A 20,824-nucleotide genomic window follows, 5' to 3' on the forward strand; every position below is an offset into this window, starting at 1 on the left:
ATATATATCGTGTTCCTGTATTTTCTAAGAATTTTAAATTCGTGTGCCCGCGTGTCTTTTATCGTGTCGTGTCGTATCCCATGTCCATGTCTGTGTATCATAGGCGTCAAAGCATCACCATTGTATAATAGTAAGAGATGGCTACAAAGCATAGAACTATTAAAGAAATTGAAATAGAAGAACTACGCCATCAAGTTGAGTTACAGGAGCAACTTGCAAGATATGAAGCCGCTCAGAATAATCATGGCAAGCAGAGTAATGGCAGTTCTTCTAGCAAAAAGGATAATGAAAATTTATTTCATTATTCTTCTTCATTTGAAGATTTTTCCACAAGAAGAGCACGACACAATAACACGACTCACAAGAGTAAAGACTTAGGAATCAAAGTTGATATTCCTGAGGTTGAAGGGACATTCTAGATGACAAGCACGTGAAGCTTGTAGCAATCAAGTTGAAAAAGCATGCATCAGTATGCTGGGTGAATTTCAAGCATCAACGAGAAAGAGAAGGAAAAAGAAAGATCAAGACATGGGATAAAATGTGTTGTGAGCTCAAGTGCAAGTTCCTTTCTAAACATTACAAGTAAGACACCTTCATCAAATTTCACAATTTGAAGCAAAAGTCATTGTCTGTAGAAGAATATACAATGAACTTCGAAGAGTTGCTTATGAAATGTGATATTCACAAGTCTAGAGAACAAACCATTGCTCGTTATCTTGGAGGACTACATACAAAAATTTCTGATGTTGTTCAGCTACAACCATATTCGACCTTGGATGATGTCATTAGGCTATCATTAAAGATTGAAAAGCAAAAAAATACAAGGGAGTAATACTCATTTGATGAAAGACAAAGAAGTCATCTTCGATGGTCAATAAGAAGTGAAGACATGATATTTTAAGACTTCATGAAGCAACAAGAAGCGTGAATCATCAAGTAAGAAATGCTTCAAATATCAAGATTTTGGGCTTGTTATTAATTTTCCAAATAGAAGGGTTATCACTCTTTCCAAGAAAAACGTTAATGAAGAACCAATCAAGGAGCAAAAGGAGGAAGCTGAGGTTGACTATGATATTGAAGAAGTTCTAGCCAATTGTAGAGACGCCGTAGTAGTTCGTCTAAGCTTGAATATTACAAGGGTAATAGAAGATAAGAGTTGGTGATGCCACAACATCTTTTACCCAAGAAGCACTATTGAAGAGAAGGTTTGCAAGGTCATCATAGATAGTGAAAGCTGTGAAAATGTTATTTCAAATTATATGGTAGACAAACTAAAGCTTCCAACCGAGTTACATCCTCATCTTTACAAGTACATTATTAAAAAAAGAGAATGAAGTTAAAGTAACAAAGCAACGTTGTGTCCAATTTTCTATGAGGAGTAAATACAACGATAAAGTGTGGTGTGACATCATCCCAATGGATGCATGTCACTTACTGTTAGAACGTCCTTGACAATATGATCGTCGAGCTATTCAAGAAGATCCTATTAACTCCGTTACGACATGTAGATGGTCAAAAGAATCAAGTTGAGCTATGCTTTCTCACATCCTTCAAGACCAAATGCACTCACTAATGGGATCTTTGACAAACGGATTTTCTATCGGTAAAGAATTTAATAAAAGTAATCGAGTTGTAAGTATATCTTCTAAACCAACAGAGAATCCTTTCATACAAAAACTTGTTTGTCACTTAAGCAAACCCAATAAAATTTATAACCGAAGTATTTAAATCTCGGGTCGTCTCTCAAGGAATTGCAGGGAAGTGTATTTATTATTGGTTATGAGTTTTCTGGGAAATTTGGAGTTTGGGCAATGGGCACAAAAATAATTATAAATTAAAGGAATGAAAATTAATAAGAGGTTTATGTAATTAAAATAAAAGCCTTGACCCGGAGAAGATTAATTGAAAGTTTTATCCTTGTTGGATTTTCCAAGATTAATATTAATAGGTTGTTGTCCCTACTTAGTTATCCTTTACTAAATAAAGAAAAGTCAAGTTGGGAGCCAACTTCTATTCACAAGTCATAATCCTCACCCTTGTGTTTGGATTAACGTCAGTGGCCAGAGAACCAACAGAGAATCCTTTCATACAAAAACTTGTTTGTCACTTAAGCAAACCCAATAAAATTTATAACCGAAGTATTTAAATCTCGGGTCGTCTCTCAAGGAATTGCAGGGAAGTGTATTTATTATTGGTTATGAGTTTTCTGGGAAATTTGGAGTTTGGGCAATGGGCACAAAAATAATTATAAATTAAAGGAATGAAAATTAATAAGAGGTTTATGTAATTAAAATAAAAGCCTTGACCCGGAGAAGATTAATTGAAAGTTTTATCCTTGTTGGATTTTCCAAGATTAATATTAATAGGTTGTTGTCCCTACTTAGTTATCCTTTACTAAATAAAGAAAAGTCAAGTTGGGAGCCAACTTCTATTCACAAGTCATAATCCTCACCCTTGTGTTTGGATTAACGTCAGTGGCCAGAGAACCAATCACAAATTAACTCTTGAGTCTTCCAACTCAAGGACCTCCAAATATTAATCAACTCCAAAGTCAAGTTGGGAGCCTACTCCATTGACATGGATGCCAATTTTGCATACATGTAAAGGGAGTAGAAAGAAGACATGGCAATTAAACTCAATTAAAAATAATCAAGAAATAATGGAATTAAATATAAAAATACTTTTTCATTAATAAATTAACAAGAGAAGAAGATAAAATAAAGTAATAGAATAAATAAAAAGTAGAAGAAAACTAAATTAAAGGAACATTGAACCTGGAATGAAGAAAACGAAGAAATCCTAAATCCTAAAACCTAGAGAGAGGAGAGAGCCTCTCTCTCTAGAAACTACATCTAAAACCTAAAATTGTGAATAATGAATGTTGTATTTATGAATTGATTGATTCCCCCACTTTATAGTCTCTAATTTGTGTTTTCTGGGCTTAGATTTGGGCCAAAAAGGGCACAGAAATCGCTGGGGGTGACTTCTGCAATTTTCTGCACGTGGCATCCATCACGCGTGCACGTCAGTCACGCGTACGCGTCGTTTGTGCTCTGCGCCAGGCACGCGTGCGCGTCGTCCATGCGTGCGCGTCGCTGCCATTTTCTTCAAAACTCGATTTTGTGCGTTCCTTCCATTTTTTGCGTGTTTCCTTTCTGTCCTCTAAGCCATTCCTACCCTATGATGCCTGAAAATATTTAACACACAGATCATGGCATTGAATTGTAATAAAGGATAATTAAAATTAGTATTTTTAAGGCATAGGAAACATGTTTTCACATATATCATGGAATAAGGAAGGAATTGTAAAACCATGCAAATCTTATGAATAAGTGGTGAAGAATTGATAAAAACACTCAATTGAGCACAAGATAAACCATAAAATAGTGGTTTATCAATCTCCCCATACTTAAACATTAGCATGTCCTCATGCTAAGCTCAAGAGAAACTGTAATAGTGAAGAGGAATGGTAAAAAGTATGAAATGCAACCTATCTGTATGAATGCAGCTAAATGCAAAATGCTTTTACCTACTTGGTGAAAAGTAAATAAATATTTCAAGAACAAATTTGAACTGGATTTCACTAATTCAAATAATAAAAATGAAGTACAAATAGACTTGCAAGAAGAAGGTAGCTCATGAAAGCAGGGAACATAGAATCGAGCGTCAAACCCTCACCGGAAGTGTATACACTCTAATCGCTCAGGTGTTTGAGGTTTGATTCTCTCAATTCTCTACTAATCTTGCTTTCTAAGGCTTGCTCTTCTTCTACCAATGAACATAAATTTAATGCACAAATATACATATCAAGAGGTCTTTTAAGGGTCGTAATGGGGTTAGGGTCAAGATAGGAATGTATTTGGTCAAGTGGACTAAAATCTGAATCCTTAATTAACTTAAACTTTCTACCTAACTTAGACAATCCATGTAATCATAATACAACATCTAACTATACATTAACCATGTTTTCCACATATTCATGCATCCTAATTTCAAGTACAGTACATATGCATTGCTATCACCATTTACATTGGGGCATTTTGTCCCCTTTTATTATTTGCTCTTTTCCTTTTCTTTTTCTCTTTTTTTTTTGTTTATATATATGCCTATATTTTTTTTTTCTTTTTCTTTTCAATGCATATGATTAAATTATTGAATGCATGAACATGTCCTAAACATTTCTTTCACATTTTCATAAAGAAGTTTAACATACTTAATTTCTAAAACCAAACGTTTCCAAACCCACTTTCCCCACACTTAATTCATGAGCATTCTCACTAGTCTAAGCTAACCAAGGATTCAAATTAAGGACATTATTGTTTTCCGCTTAGAGTTAATGATGTGCTAAAGTAAAGAACAAAGGGGTATAATAGGCTCAACATTGGTTTGCAAAGGATAATGAAAGGGTAAGGCCATATGGGTATGTAAGCTCAGTGAAACAAAGGCCTGAATCATATAAGTGCATGCATACATCAAACCATGGAAATATAGAATTAAGCAAGACAAAGATCACAATTTTAGAGAGAAAAACACACACCAAAAATAAAATATTGGTTGATAAAATGCAACCAATTTAAATAAGCTCAAAAATCTCACAGGTTTTGTGTGTTCGAGCTTTAAACCATGTTCCAGTATAATATTCCTTCAAAAAAGTTTATCAAAAATTTTATATCAAATTAGTGAAATGATATAAAAAGTTTCTTGAAAAAGAAAATATTACTTTAACCAAGTGGTGGTAAAATATGCACAAAATCAATCAATCATGCAATCAAACATGCAAATGCAACAATGAACTAACAAAAAAAATAAAACATTGGTGTTAAGAAGAAAATAACTAACCCACTGATGAGCGGATAATTTATACCCTTTTTGGCATTGTTTTTACATAGTTTTTAGTATGATTTAGTTACTTTTTATTATATTTCTATTAGTTTTTATTCAAAAATCACATTTCTGGACTTTACTATGAGTTTGTGTATTTTTTTGTGATTTCAGGTATTTTCTGGCTGAAATTGAGGGACCTGAGCAAAAATCTGATTCAGAGGCTGAAAAAGGACTACAGATGCTGTTGGATTCTGCCCTCCTGCATTCAAAGTGGATTTTCGAAAGCTATAGAAGCTCAATTGGCGCACTCTCAATTGCGTTGGAAAGTAGACATCCTGGGATTTTCAGAAATATATAATAATCCATACCTTTCTCGAGATTTGATGGCCCAAACTGGCGTCTAAAGACAGCCTAAAACATCTTGGTGTAAAACACCCAAACTGGCACCAGAATTGGAGTTAAATGCCCAAACTGGCACCAAAGCTGAGGTTTAACCCCAGAAACAGCTATGCACATGTAAAGCTCAATGTTCAGCCCAAGCACACACCAAGTGGGCCCCGGAAGTGGATTTCTGCATTATCTGCACTTTGTTACTCATTTTCTGTAAACCTAGGTTACTAGTTTAGTATAAAAACCACTTTTAGAGATTTATTTTACATCTTTGGTAGAGCTTTTTGCCATATTTTACATTTGGAGAGGCTGGCCATTTGGCCATGCTTAGACCTTTTTCACTTATGTATTTTCTACGGTGGAGTTTCTACACCCCATAGATTAAGGTGTGGAGCTCTGCTGTTCTTCATGAATTAATGCAATTACTACTATTTTCTATTCAATTCACGCCTACTTCTTCTCCAAGATATACTCTCGTACTTAATTCAGTTAAGTCAAAATGAAGAGGTGACCCGTGACAATCAACACTCGCTTAGCCAAGATCCGCGTGCCTGACAACCACAAAGCGGTCTACATGATGTTCAACGTAGTCATTGGACGACAGCCGAAGTATATTCTCTTGGATATTTAATACACGGACCGAGTCCATGAGATTAGTATCTTCGTGGTATAGGCTAGAATTATTGGCAGCCATTCCTGGGATCCGGAAAGTCTAAACCTTGTCTGTGGTATTCTGAGTAGGATCTGGGAAGGAATGACTGTGACGAGCTTAAAACCTGCGAATGTTGGGCGCAAGTGACAGTGTGCAAAAGGATCAATGGATTCTATTCTGATGCTAGCGGGAACCGACAGATGATTAGCCATGCGGTAGCTGTACCTGGTATTTTTCATCCGAGACGAGAAATCCGACAGTTGATTAGCCGTGCAGAAACCGTAGAGGACCATTTTCATTGAGAGGATCTTACAGCTTGCCATGGAAGGAAGTAACGCATGATTAGAAGAAGGCAATAGGAAAGTAGAGGTTCAGAAGTAACAAAGCATCTCCAGAAGCTTATCTGAAATTCCCACCAATGAATTACATAAGTAACTTTATTTTATTTTATGTTTTATTTATATTTTAATTATCAAAACCTCATAACCCATTGAATTCGCCTGACTGAGATTTACAAGATGACCATAGCTTGCTTCAAGCCACCAATCTCCGTGGGATCGACCCTTACTCACGTAAGGTTTATTACTTGGACGACCCAGTGCACTTGCTGGTTAGTTGTGCAGAGATGTGAAAAGTGTGAACCACGATTTCCGTGCACCAAGTTTTTGGCGCCGTTGTCGGGGATTGTTCGAGTTTGGACAATTGACGGTTCATCTTGTTGCTTAGATTAGGTAATTTTATTTTATGTTTAAGCTTTTTATTTTATTTTATTTTCGAAAAATTCAAAAAAAAATTTGTTCTTCAGAATTTTTAAGAATGAATTCTAGATTATCATGAGATATGTTGAAGCCTGGCTGGCTGTGAAGCCATGTCTAATCTTTTGGACTGAGGCTTCCACTTCTCATTGACATGCTTGTATGTTTTATGCTAAAGCTTGGCTGGCTAATTGGCCATGTCTAATTCTTTTGGACCGAAGCTTTAGACTAACATTGCATGATTCCTAGGATTCTTATTAAAAATTTTGTATCCTTTTACTTTCTTTTTCCAAAATAATTTTCGAAAAATACAAAAAATTTAATAAACAATAAAACCAAAAATATTTTGTGTTTCTTGTTTGAGTCTTGTGTCAAGTTTTAAGTTTGGTGTCAATTGCATATCTTGATTTTTCTTTAAATTTTCGAAAATTCATCATGTGTTCTTCTTTGATCTTCAAATTGTTCTTGATGATTTTCCCTGTTTGATCTTTGATTTTTCTTGTTTTGTGTCTTTTCTTGTTTTTCTTGTGCAATTTCGAATTCATAGTGTCTAAACAATAAAAATTTTTAAGTTTGGTGTCTTGCATGTGTTTCTTTTCTTAAAAATTTTCAAAAATATGTTCTTGGTGTTCATCATGATCTTCAAAGTATTCTTGGTGTTCATCTTGACATTCAAAGTGTTCTTGCATGCATTTTTTGTCTTAATCTTAAACTTTTATGTTTTGTGCCATTTTTGTATTTTTCTCTCTCATCATTAAAATTCAAAAAATAAAAAAATATCTTTCTCTTATTTTACTCATAAATTTTCGAAATTTTGAATTGATTTGGTCAAAAAAATTTTCAAAATTTGGTTGTTTCTTGTTAGTCAAGTCAAAATTTCAATTTAAAAATTCTATCTTTTCAAAATCTTTTTCAAAAATCAAATCTTTTTCATTTTTCTTAATATTTTCAAAAATTTTAAAATTAATTTTCAAAATCTTTTTCTTATTTTTATTTCATATTTTCGAATTTATTACTAACATTTAATGTTTTGATTCAAAAATTTCAACTTGTTACTTGCCTATTAAGAAAGGTTCAATCTTTAAATTCTAGAATCATATCTTTTAGTTTCTTGTTAGTCAAGTAATCAACTTTAATTTCAAAAATCAGATTTCTTTAATTTCCTTTTCAAATCTTTTTCAAAATTTAATTTCAAAATCTTTTTCTATCTTCTTATCTTTTCAAAATTGATTTTCAAATCTTTTTCAGTTAACTACTTGACTTTTTGTTTGATTTTAAAAGTTTTCTATTTCAATCATATCTTTTTCAAAACCACCTAACTACTTTTCTCTCTCCAATTTTCAAAAATAACTAACCCCTTTTTCAAAATTTTTTTTAACTAATTATTTTAAATTCTAATTTTATTTTATTTTCCTTCTTAATCTCGAATTCTAAGTAAAAATTAAAATAAAAACAAAAATATTTTTATTTTCTTTTAATTTAAAATTCGAATAACTCTCTCTCATCTCTTTCTATTTATTTTATTTATTTACTAACACTTCTCCTCTACTTATAATTCGAACCCTCTCCCTCTTTCTGTCTTCTTCTCCCTTCTTCATTCTATTCTTCTATTCTTCTACTCACATAAAAGAATCTCTATACTGTGACATAGAGGATTCCTCTTTTTTTCTGTTCTCTTCTTTTTCATATGAGCAGGAGCAAGGATAAGAACATTCTTGTTGAAGCTGATCTTGAACCTGAAAGGACTCTGAAGAGGAAACTAAGAGAAGCTAAAGCACAAAACTCTGGAGAGGACCTAATAGAAATTTTCGAAAAAGAAAAAGACATGGCAGCCGAAAATAACAACAATGGTGGAGATGCAAGGAAGATGCTTGGTGACTTTACTGCACCCACTTCTGACTTCTATGGAAGAAGCATCTCAATTCCTGCAATTGGAGCAAACAACTTTGAGCTTAAGCCTCAATTAGTTTCTCTAATGCAACAGAATTGCAAGATTCATGGACTTCCATTGGAAGATCCTCATCAGTTCTTAGCTGAATTCTTGCAAATCTGTGACACTGTTAAGACCAATGGGGTTAATTCTGAGGTCTACAGACTTATGCTTTTCCCTTTTACTGTAAGAGACAGAGCTAGGACATGGTTGGACTCACAACCTAAAGAAAGCCTAAACTCTTGGAAAAAGTTGGCCAATGCTTTCTTGGCCAAATTCTTTCCACCTCAAAAGTTGAGCAAGCTTAGAGTGGAAGTTCAAATCTTCAGACAGAAGGAAGGTGAATCCCTCTATGAAGCTTGGGAAAGATACAAGCAATTGATCAGAAGGTGTCCTTTTGACATGCTTTCAGAATGGAGCATCCTATGTATATTCTATAATGGTCTGTCTGAATTGTCCAAGATGTCATTGGATCACTCTGCTGGTGGATCTCTTCATCTTAAGAAGATGCCTTCAGAAGCCCAGGAACTCATTGAAATGGTTGCAATAACCAGTTCATGTACACTTCTAAAAGAAATCCTGTGAATAATGGGACAACTCAGAAGAAAGGAGTTCTTGAGATTGATACTTTGAATGCCATATTGGCTCAGAATAAAATATTGACTCAGCAAGTCAATATGATCTCTCAGAATCTGACTGGAATGCAAGCTTCATTCGGTAGTGCTAAAGAAGCCTCCTTTCAAGAAGAAGCTTATGACCTTGAGAATCCTGTAATGGAAGAGGTGAATTACATGGGAGAATCCTATGGAAACACCTATAATCCTTCATAGAAAAATCATCCAAATTTCTCATGGAAGGATCAACAGAAGCCTAACCAAGGCTTCAATAATAATAGTGGTGGAAGAAATAGGTTTGGCAATAGCAAGTGATGAGCGGATAATTTATACGCTTTTTGACATTGTTTTTAGTATGTTTTTAGTAGAATCTAGTTACTTTTAGGGATGTTTTCATCAGTTTTTATGTTAAATTCACATTTATGGACTTTACTATGAGATTGTGTGTTTTTCTGTGATTTCAGGTATTTTCTGGCTGAAATTGAGGGACTTGAGCAGAAATCAGATTCAGAGGTTGAAGAAGGACTGCTGATGCTGTTGGATTCTGACCTCCCTGCACTCAAAATGGATTTTCTGGAGCTACAGAACTCAAAATGGCGCGCTTCCAATTGCGTTGGAAAGTAGACATCCAGGGATTTCCAGCAATATATAATAGTCCATACTTTGGCCAAGAATAGACTATGCAAACCGGCATTCAACGCCAGCTCTCTACCCAAATCTGCCGTCCAGCGCCAGAAAAGGATCCAAAACCAGAGTTGAACGCCCAAACTGGCACAAAAGCTGGCGTTCAACTCCAAGAAGGACCTCTACACGTGCAACACTCAGGCTCAGCCCAAACACACATCAAGTGGGCCCAGGAAGTGGATTTATACATCAATTACTTACTCATGTAAACCCTAGTAGCTAGTTTATTATAAATAGGACCTTTTACTATTGTATTAGACATCTTTGGATTACCTTATGATCCTTTGATCACGTTTTGGGGGCTGGCCATCTCGGCCATGCCTGGACCTTCACTTATGTATTTTTAACGGTAGAGTTTCTACACTCCATAGATTAAGGTGTGGAGCTCTGCTGTTCCTCAAAGATTAATGCAAGTACTACTGTTTTCTATTTAATTCATCTTATTTCGCTTCTAAGATATCCATTCGCACCCAAGAACGTGATGAAGGTGATGATTACGTGTGATGCTCATCACCATCTCCCCTATGAACACGTGCCTGACAAACACTTCCGTTCTACATGAAATAAGCTAGAATGAATATCTCTTAGATCTCCTAACCGGAATCTTCGTGGCGTAAGCTAGAATGATGGCGGCATTCAAGAGAATCCGGAAGGTCTAAACCTTGTCTGTGGTATTCCGAGTAGGATTCAATGATTGAATGACTGTGACGAGCTCCTAACTCGCGATTGCAGGGTGTTAGTGACAGACGCAAAAGGATAGTAAATCCTATTCCAGCATGATCGAGAACCGACAGATGAATATCCGTGCCGTGACAGGGTGCATGAGCATATTATTCACTGAGAGGATAAGATGAAGCCATTGGCAAGGGTGATGCCTCCAGACGATTAGCCGTGCCGTGACAGGGCATTGGATCATTTTCCCGAGAGATGACCGAAAGTAGCCATTGACAGTGGTGATGTATCACATAAAGCCAGCCATGGAAAGGAGTGAGACTGATTGGATGAAGATAGTAGGAAAGCAGAGGTTTAGAGGAATGAAAAGCATCTCCATTCGCTTATCTGAAATTCCTACCAATGATTTACATAAGTATCTCTATCCCTATTCTATTATTTATTATTCGAAAACTCCATGATTATTTTATATCCGCCTGACTGAGATTTGCAAGGTGACCATAGCTTGCTTCATACCAACAATCTCCGTGGGATTCGACCCTTACTCACGTAAGGTATTACTTGGACGACCCAATGCACTTGCTGGTTAGTTGTATCGAAGTTGTGACAAATTATGAATGTGTAATCACGATTACGCGTACCAAGTTGCTCACGTGCCAGGAATAGTTTGAGCCTGGACATCACAATTTCGTGCACGAAGTTTTTGGCGCCGTTGCCGGGGATTGTTCGAGTTTGGACAACTGACGGTTCATCTTGTTGCTCAGATTAGGTAATTTTCTTTTTGTTTTGTTTTCAAAAATTTTTCAAAAATCTTTCAAAAATTCTTCCTTTGTTTTTGAAAAAAAAAATTTATTTTAAAATAAAAATGTTTTCAAAAATAAATTATTCTATGGCTTCAGAATTTTTAAGAATGAATTCTAGTGTTTCATAAAGTATGTTGAAGCCTGGCTGGCTGTAAAGCCATGTCTCAATTCTTATACTCAAGAGAAGAGCTTCTTTATCTTTCTTAGCCAATTGGTTGTTGAATGTAAGGAATGTCAGGCGTGTCATGTCTGAGTTACATACTAAAGCTTGGCTGGCTATTAAGCCATGCCTGACCCTCTGATTGGAGCTTTAGAGCATAAGATTCCTGGAATTCATATTAAAAATTTTGGATTCCTTATTTTCTTTTTCAAAATAATTTTTCGAAAAATATAAAATAAAAATCTAAAAAAAAAATTAGAAAATCATAAAAATCAAAAATATTTTTATGTTTCTTGTTTAAGTCTTGAGTCATATCATAAGTTTGGTGTCACTTGCATATGCATCTTGCATTTTTCGAAAATTTCATGCATTCATAGTGTTCTTCATGATCTTCAAGTTGTTCTTGGTAAGTCCTCTTGTTTGATCTTGATGATTTTTTGTTTTGTGTCTTTTCATGTTTATCATATGCATTCTTGAATTCTTAGTGCGTAAGCATTAAAGAATTCTAAGTTTGGTGTCTTGCATGTTTTCTTTGCATTAAAAATTTTTCAAAATTGTGTCTATGATGTTCATCTTGACATTCATAGTGTTCTTGGTGTTCATCTTGACATTCATAGCATTCTTGCATGCATTCATTGTTTTGATCTAAAAATTTCATGCATTGCATAATTTTCATGTTTTTCATAAAAATTTCAAAAATAAAAAAATATCTTTCCCTTTTTCTCTCATCAAATTCGAAAATTGAGTTGACTTTTTTAAAAATTTAAAAAAAAAAAAATCAAAGTTGTTTCTTATGAGTCAAATCAAATTTTCAATTTGAAAATCTTATCTTTTTCAAAATCTTTTTCAAAAATCAAATCTTTTTCAAAATTCTTAGTTATTTTCGAAAATTCCAAAAATATTTTTCAAAAATCTTTTTCTTATTTTTGTATTAAATTTTCGAAAATAACATAAACAATTAATGTTTTGATTCAAAAATTTCAAGTTTGTTACTTACTTGTTAAGAAAGATTCAAACTTTAAGTTCTAGAATCATATCTTGTGATTTCTTGTGAATCAAGTCATTAATTGAGATTTTAAAAATCAAATCTTTTTCAAAAACTAATTCCTATCATATCTTTTCAAAAATATCTTCTTATCTTTTTCAAAAATTTGATTTCAAAATATCTTCTCTAACTTCCTAACTTCTTATCTTTTCAAAATTGGTTTTCAAAATTTGTTTCAACTAACTAACTAACTTTTTGTTTGTTTCTTAACTTTTTCAAAACTACCTAACTAACTCTCTCTCTCTAATTTTCGAAAATATCTTCCCTCTTTTTCAAAAATTTCTTTTTAATTAACTAATTATTCTTATTTTTATTTTTAATTTAAAAAAAAAATTTCGAAAAAAATACTAACAATTTTCAAAAACCATTTTCGAAAATCACTAACTCTTTTTCAAAATAATTTTCGAAAATTATCCCTCTCCCATCTTATTCTATTTATTCATTCATATCCTAACATCTCACCTCACATCTCTGCCATCCTCACAGTTGTGTTTCTTCCATTATATTACATTCTTTGTCTCCCCCTCTTCTTCTACTCACACAGGGATCCCTATACTGTGGTATAAAGGATCTCTATTATTATTATTTTTCTGTGCCTTCTTCTTTGTCATATGAGCAGGAGCAAGGATAAGAACACTCTTGTGGAAGCAGATCCAGAACCTGAAAGGACTCTGAAAAGAAAATTAAGAGAATCTAAATTACAACAATCCAGAGATAACCTTTCAGAAATTTTCGAATAGGAAGAGGAGATGGCAGCCGAAAATAATAATAATGTAAGGAAGATGCTTGGTGACTTTACTGCACCTAATTCCAATTTACATGGAAGAAGCATCTCCATTCCTGCCATTGGAGCAAACAACTTTGAGCTGAAACCTCAATTAGTTTCTCTGATGCAGCAGAACTGCAAGTTTCATGGACTTCCATCTGAAGATCCTTTTCAGTTCTTAACTGAATTCTTGCAGATATGTGATACTGTTAAGACTAATGGAGTAGATCCTGAAGTCTACAGGCTCATGCTTTTCCCCTTTGCTGTAAGAGACAGAGCTAGAATATGGTTGGATTCTCAACCCAAAGACAGCCTGAATTCTTGGGATAAGCTGGTCACGGCTTTCTTAGCCAAGTACTTTCCTCCTCAAAAGCTGAGCAAGCTTAGAGTTGATGTTCAAACCTTCAGACAGAAAGAAGGTGAATCCCTCTATGAAGCTTGGGAAAGATACAAACAGTTGACCAAAAAGTGTCCTTCTGACATGCTTTCAGAATGGACCATCCTGGATATATTCTATGATGGTTTATCTGAGCTATCAAAGATGTCACTGGACACTTCTGCAGGTGGATCCATTCACCTAAAGAAAACGCCTGCAGAAGCTCAAGAACTCATTGACATGGTTACTAATAACCAGTTCATGTACACTTCTGAAAGGAATCCTGTGAGTAATGGGACGCCTATGAAGAAGGGAGTTCTTGAGGTTGATGCTCTGAATGCCATATTGGCTCAGAACAAAATATTGACTCAGCAAGTCAATATGATTTCTCAGAGTCTGCATGGAATGCAAGCTGCATCCAACAATACTCAAGAGGCTTCTTATGCAGAAGAAGCTTATGATCCTGAGAACCCTGCAATAGCAGAGGTAAATTACTTAGGTGAACCTTATGGAAACACCTATAACTCATCATGGAGAAATCATCCAAATTTCTCATGGAAGGATCAAAAGCCTCAACAAGGCTTTAATAATGGTGGAAGAAACAGGTTTAGCAATAGCAAGCCTTTTCCATCATCCACTCAGCAACAGACAGAGAACTCTGAACAAAATACTTCTAATCTAGCAAATTTAGTCTCTGATCTATCTAAGGCCACTATGAGTTTCATGAATGAAACAAGGTCTTCCATTAGAAATTTGGAAGCACAAGTGGGCCAGCTGAGTAAAAGGATCACTGAAATCCCTCCTAGTACTCTCCCAAGCAATACAGAAGAGAATCCAAAAGGAGAGTGCAAGGCCATTGACATAAGCACCATGGCCGAACCCAAAGAAGGAGAGGAGGACGTGAATCCCAAGGAGGAAGACCTCCTGGGACATCCAGTGATCAATAAGGAGCTTCCCTCTGAGGAACCAAAGGACTCTGAGGCTCATCTAGAGACCATAGAGATTCCATTGAACCTCCTTATACCCTTCATGAGCTCTGATGAGTATTCCTCTTCTGAAGAGAATGAGGATGTTACTGAAGAGCAAACTGCCAAGTTTCTTGGTGCAATCATGAAGTTAAATGCCAAATTATTTGGCATTGATACTTGGGAAGTTGAACCTCCCTTGTTCATCAATTAACTAAGTGATCTGGATCAACTGACATTGCCTCAGAAGAGACAGGATCCTGAAAAGTTCATAATACCCTGCACCATAGGCACCATGATCTTTAAGGCTCTGTGTGGCCTTGGTTCAGGAATAAACCTCATGCCCCTCTCTGTAATAGAGAAACTGGGAATCTATGGGGTGCAAGCTGCTAAAATCTCATTAGAGATGGCAGACAATTCAAGAAAACAGGCTTATGGACAAGTAGAGGACGTGTTAGTAAAGGTTGAAGGCCTTTACATCCCTGCTGATTTCATAGTCCTGGATACTAGAAAGGAAGAGGATGAATCCATCATCCTAGGAAGACCTTTCCTGGCCACAACAAGAGCTGTGATTGATGTTGACAGAGGTGAAATAGTCCTTCAATGGAATGAGGACCCCCTTGTGTTTAAAACTCAAGGATCTCCCTCTGCAACCATGGAGAGGAAGCAGAAAAAGCTTCTCTCAAAGCAGAGTCAACCAGAGCCCCCACAGTCAAACTCTATGTTTGGTGTTGGGAGGCCACAACCAAACTCTAAGTTTGGTGTTGAACTCCCATATCCAAACTCTAAGTTTGGTGTTGGAGAGTCTCAACAAAGCTCTGCACATCTGTGAGGCTCCATGAGAGCCCACTGTCAAGCTATTGACATTAAAGAAGCGCTTGTTGGGAGGCAACCCAATGTTTATTTATCTAACTATATTTTTCTTAGTTATATGTCTTTATAGGTTCATGATCATGTGGAGTCACAAAATAAATATAAAAATTGAAAACGGAATCAAAAATAGCAGAAGAAAAATCACACCCTGGAGGAGCATCTGTCTGGCGTTCAGCGCCAGAATAGAGCATGGTGCTGGCGCTGAACGCCCAAAATGGGCAGCTTCTGGGTGCTGAACACCAGAACAGGCATGGTTCTGGCGTTCAACGCCAGAAATGGCACACAAATGGGCGTTGAACGCCCAAAATGGCCACCAACCTGGCGCTGAACGCCCAGAGTTGGGTGCAAAGGCATTTTTACATGCCTAAATTGGTGCAGGGATGTAAATGCCTTGACACCTCAGGATCTGTGGACCCCACAGGATCATCCCAGGATCTGTGGACCCCACAGGATCATCTCAGGATCTGTGAGCCCCACAGGATCCCCACCTACCTCATCATCTCTCTTTCCATTCATGATCATCCCTTCTGTTTTCCATTTACCACTCACATCCATACACCCACTACCTTCAAAATTCAACATCTCTCTCCCACCCAATCCCACCCATATGGCCGAATACACACTCCCATCCATCTCCTCCATATCTTCTTCTTATTCTTCTATTCTTTCTTCTTTTGCTCGAGGGCGAGCAACATTCTAAGTTTGGTGTGGTAAAAGCATAGCTTTTTTTGTTTTTTCCATCACCATTGATGGCACCTAAGGCCAGAAAAACCTCTAGAAAGAGGAAAGGGAAGACAAAAGCTTCCATCAAGGGTCTATAGCTCAGTGGTAGAACATTTGACTGCAAATCAAGAGATCCCTGAGATACCTCAGGGGATTCATTTTCTTCCACACAATTATTGGAAGCAACTAAGGGTGGAACATCAAGAGCACTCCATCATCCTTCATGAAATCAGAGAAGATCTAAAAAGCAATGAAGGAGGAGCAACAAAGACAAGGAAGAGACATAGAAGAGCTCAAGGACATCATTGGTTCCTCAAGAAGGAAACGCCACCATCAATAAGGTGGATTCATTCCTTGTTCTTATTTCTTCTGTTTTTCGTTTTCTATGTTATGTGCTTATCTGTGTTTGTGTCTTCATTACATGATCATTAGTAGTTAGTAACTTTGTCTTAAAGTTATGAATGTCCTATGAATCCATCACCTCTCTTAAATGAAAAATGTTTTAATTCAAAAGAACAAGAAGTACATGAGTTTCGAATTTATCCTTGAACTTAGTTTAATTATATTGATGTGGTGACAATGCTTCTTGTTTTCTGAATGTATGCTTGAACAGTGCATATGTCTTTTGAAGTTGTTGTTTAAGAATGTTAAATATGTTGGCTCTTGAAAGAATGATGACAAGGAGACATGTTATTTGATAATCTGAAAAATTATAAAAATGATTCTTGAAGCAAGAAAAAGCAGCAAAGAACAAAGCTTGCAGAAAAAAAAAATTAGGCAAAAAAATAGAAAAAAAAATATAGAAAGAAAAGCAAGCAGAAAAAGCCAATAACCCTTAAAACCAAAAGGCAAGGGAAAATAAAAAGGATCCCAAGGCTTTGAGCATCAGTGGATAGGAGGGCCTAAAGGAATAAAATCCTGGTCTAAGCGGCTAAACCAAGCTGTCCCTAACCATGTGCTTGTGGCGTGTAGGTGTCAAGTGAAAACTTGAGACTGAGCGGTTAAAGTCAAGGTCCAAAGCAAAAAAAAGAGTGTGCTTAAGAACCCTGGACACCTCTAATTGGGGACTTTAGCAAAGCTGGGTCACAATCTGAAAAGGTTCACCCAATTATGTGTCTGTGGCATTTATGTATCCGGTGGTAATACTGGAAAACAAAGTGCTTAGGGCCACGGCCAAGACTCATAAAATAGCTGTGTTCAAGAATCATCATACTGAACTAGGAGAGTCAATAACACTATCTGAACCCTGAGTTCCTATAGATGCCAATCATTCTGAACCTCAATGGATAAAGTGAGATGCCAAAACTATTCAAGAGGCAAAAAGCTATAAGTCCCGCTCATATGATTGAAGCTATGTTTCATTGATAGTTTGGAATTTATAGTATATTCTCTTCTTTTTATCCTATTTGATTTTCAGTTGCTTGGGGACAAGCAACAATTTAAGTTTGGTGTTGTGATGAGCGGATAATTTATACGCTTTTTGACATTGTTTTTAGTATGTTTTTAGTAGGATCTAGTTACTTTTAGGGATGTTTTCATCAGTTTTTATGTTAAATTCACATTTCTGGACTTTACTATGAGATTGTGTGTTTTTCTGTGATTTCAGGTATTTTCTGGCTGAAATTGAGGGACTTGAGCAGAAATCAGATTCAGAGGTTGAAGAAGGACTGCTGATGCTGTTGGATTCTAACCTCCCTGCACTCAAAATGGATTTTCTGGAGCTACAGAACTCGAATAGGCGCGCTTCTAATTACGTTGGAAAGTAGACATCCAGGGCTTTCCAGAAATATATAATAGTCCATACTTTGGCCAAGAATAGACGACGCAAACCGGCGTTCAACGCCAGCTCTCTACCCAAATCTGGCATCCAGCGCCAGAAAAGGATCCAAAACCAGAGTTGAACGCCCAAACTGGCACAAAAGCTGGCGTTCAACTCCAAGAAGGACCTCTACATGTGCAATACTCAGGCTCAGCCCAAACACACACCAAGTGGGCCCAGGAAGTGGATTTATACATCAATTACTTACTCATGTAAACCCTAATAGCTAGTTTATTATAAATAGGACCTTTTACTATTGTATTAGACATCTTTGGATTACCTTATGATCCTTTGATCACGTTTTGGGGGCTGGCCATCTCGGCCATGCCTGGACCTTCACTTATGTATTTTTAACGGTAGAGTTTCTACACTCCATAGATTAAGGTGTGGAGCTCTGCTGTTCCTCAAAGATTAATGCAAGTACTACTGTTTTCTATTCAATTCATCTTATTTCACTTCTAAGATATCCATTCGCACCCAAGAACGTGATGAAGGTGATGATTATGTGTGACGCTCATCACCATCTCCCCTATGAACACGTGCCTGACAAACACTTCCGTTCTACATGAAATAAGCTAGAATGAATATCTCTTAGATCTCCTAACCGGAATCTTCGTGGCGTAAGCTAGAATGATGGCGGCATTCAAGAGAATCCGGAAGGTCTAAACCTTGTCTGTGGTATTTCGAGTAGGATTCAATGATTGAATGACTGTGACGAGCTCCTAACTCGCGATTGCAGGGCGTTAGTGACAGACGCAAAAGGATAGTAAATCCTATTCCAGCATGATCGAGAACCGACAGATGAATAGCCGTGCCGTGACAGGGTGCGTGAGCATATTATTCACTGAGAGGATAAGATGAAGCCATTGGCAAGGGTGATGCCTCCAGATGATTAGCCGTGCCGTGACAGGGCATTGGATCATTTTCCCGAGAGATGACCGAAAGTAGCCATTGACAGTGGTGATGTATCACATAAAGGCAGCCATGGAACGGAGTGAGACTGATTGGATGAAGATAGTAGGAAAGCAGAGGTTCAGAGGAACGAAAAGCATCTCCATTCGCTTATCTGAAATTCCTACCAATGATTTACATAAGTATCTCTATCCCTATTCTATTATTTATTATTCGAAAACTCCATGATTATTTTATATCCGCCTGACTGAGATTTGCAAGGTGACCATAGCTTGCTTCATACCAACAATCTCCGTGGGATTCGACCCTTACTCACGTAAGGTATTACTTGGACGACCCAGTGCACTTGCTGGTTAGTTGTATCGAAGTTGTGACAAATTATGAATGTGTAATCACGATTACGCGTACCAAGTTGCTCACGTGCCAGGAATAGTTTAAGCCTGGACATCACAATTTCGTGCACCAGCAAGCCTTTTCCATTATCTTCTGAGCAACAGACAAAGAATTCTAAGCAGAGCCTCTCTGACTTAGCAACCATAGTCTCTGATCTATCTAAGACTACTCACAGTTTCACGATTAAAACAAGGTCCTCCATTAGAAATTTGAAGGCACAAGTGGGTCAACTGAGTAAAAGAGTTACTGAAATCCCTCCTAGTACTCTCCCAAGCAATACAGAAGAGAATCCAAAAAGAGAGTGCAAGGCCATAAACACGTCCAACATGGCCGAACCTGTAGAGGAGGGAAAGGTAGTGATTTCCACTGAGGTAGACCTCAATGGACGTCCACTGACCCCTAAGGAGTTCCCCATTGAGGAACCAAAGGAATCTGAGGCTCATATAGAGACCATAGAGATTCCACTGAACTTACTGTTGCCATTCATGAGCTCTAATGAGTATTTTTCCTCTGAAGAGGATGAAGATATTGTTGAAGAGCAAGTTGCTCAGTATTTGGGAGCAATCATGAAGCTGAATACCAAGTTATTTGGTAATGAGACTTGGGAGGATGAACCTCCATTGCTCATCAATGAACTGAATACCTTGGTTCAACAGAAATTACCTCAGAAAAAACTGGATCTCGGAAAGTTCTTAATACCTTGCATCATAGGCACCATGACCTTTAAGAAGGCTCTGTGTGACCTTGGTTCAAGTATAACTCTCATGCCACTCTCTGTAATGGAGAAACTAGAGATCTTTGAGGTACAAGCTACAAGAATCTCACTAGAGATGGCAGACAAATCAATGAAATAGGCTTATGGACTTGTAGAGGATGTCTTAGTGAAGATTGAAGGCTATTACATCCCTGCTGACTTCATAATCCTAGACACTGGGAAGGATGAGGATGAAACCATCATCCTTGGAAGACCCTTCCTAGCCACAGCAAGAGCTGTGATTGATGTGGACAGAGGAGAGTTAGTCCTTCAATTGAATGAGGACTACCTTGTGTTTAAGGCTCAAGAATCTTCTTCTGTAACTATGGAGAGGAAGCATGAAAAGCTTCTCTCAATACAGAGTCAAACAGATCCCCCACACTCAACTTCTAAGTTTGGTGTTGGGAGGCCATCATCAAGCTCTGAGTCTCTGTGAAGCTCTCTAAGAGCTCACTATCAAGCTATTGACATTAAAGAAGCGCTTATTGGGAGGGAACCCAATGTTATTTAATTATATTTATTTATTTTCCGTTGTTATTTTATGTTTTCTTTAGGTTGATGATCATGTGAAGTCATAAAAACAACTGCAAAATTAAAGCAAAATGAAAAACAGCATCAAAAATAGCATACCCTGGAGGACAGGCTTACTGGCGTTTAAACGCCAGTAAGGATAGTAGAATGGGCGTTTAACACCCAGCCTGGCAGCATTCTGGG

At 36.8% G+C, this 20,824-nt stretch overlaps 2 non-coding genes across 2 annotated transcripts; both read right to left on the reverse strand.

Moving 5' to 3' along the window:
* Positions 1 to 8,851: 8,851 nt before the first annotated feature.
* Positions 8,852 to 8,959, reverse strand: LOC148581591 (small nucleolar RNA R71). The gene has a single exon (XR_015895580.1). It is a non-coding gene; the product is annotated as a small nucleolar RNA R71 (small nucleolar RNA).
* Positions 8,960 to 13,674: 4,715 nt separating this feature from the next.
* On the reverse strand, positions 13,675 to 13,782 carry LOC148581592 (small nucleolar RNA R71). The gene has a single exon (XR_015895573.1). It is a non-coding gene; the product is annotated as a small nucleolar RNA R71 (small nucleolar RNA).
* Between the last annotated feature and the right edge of the window lie 7,042 nt (positions 13,783 to 20,824).

The sequence above is a fragment of the Arachis ipaensis genome, chromosome B10 (assembly GCF_059453495.1).
Source record: "Arachis ipaensis isolate K30076 ecotype BB chromosome B10, ASM5945349v1, whole genome shotgun sequence".
Taxonomy (NCBI): domain Eukaryota; kingdom Viridiplantae; phylum Streptophyta; class Magnoliopsida; order Fabales; family Fabaceae; genus Arachis; species Arachis ipaensis.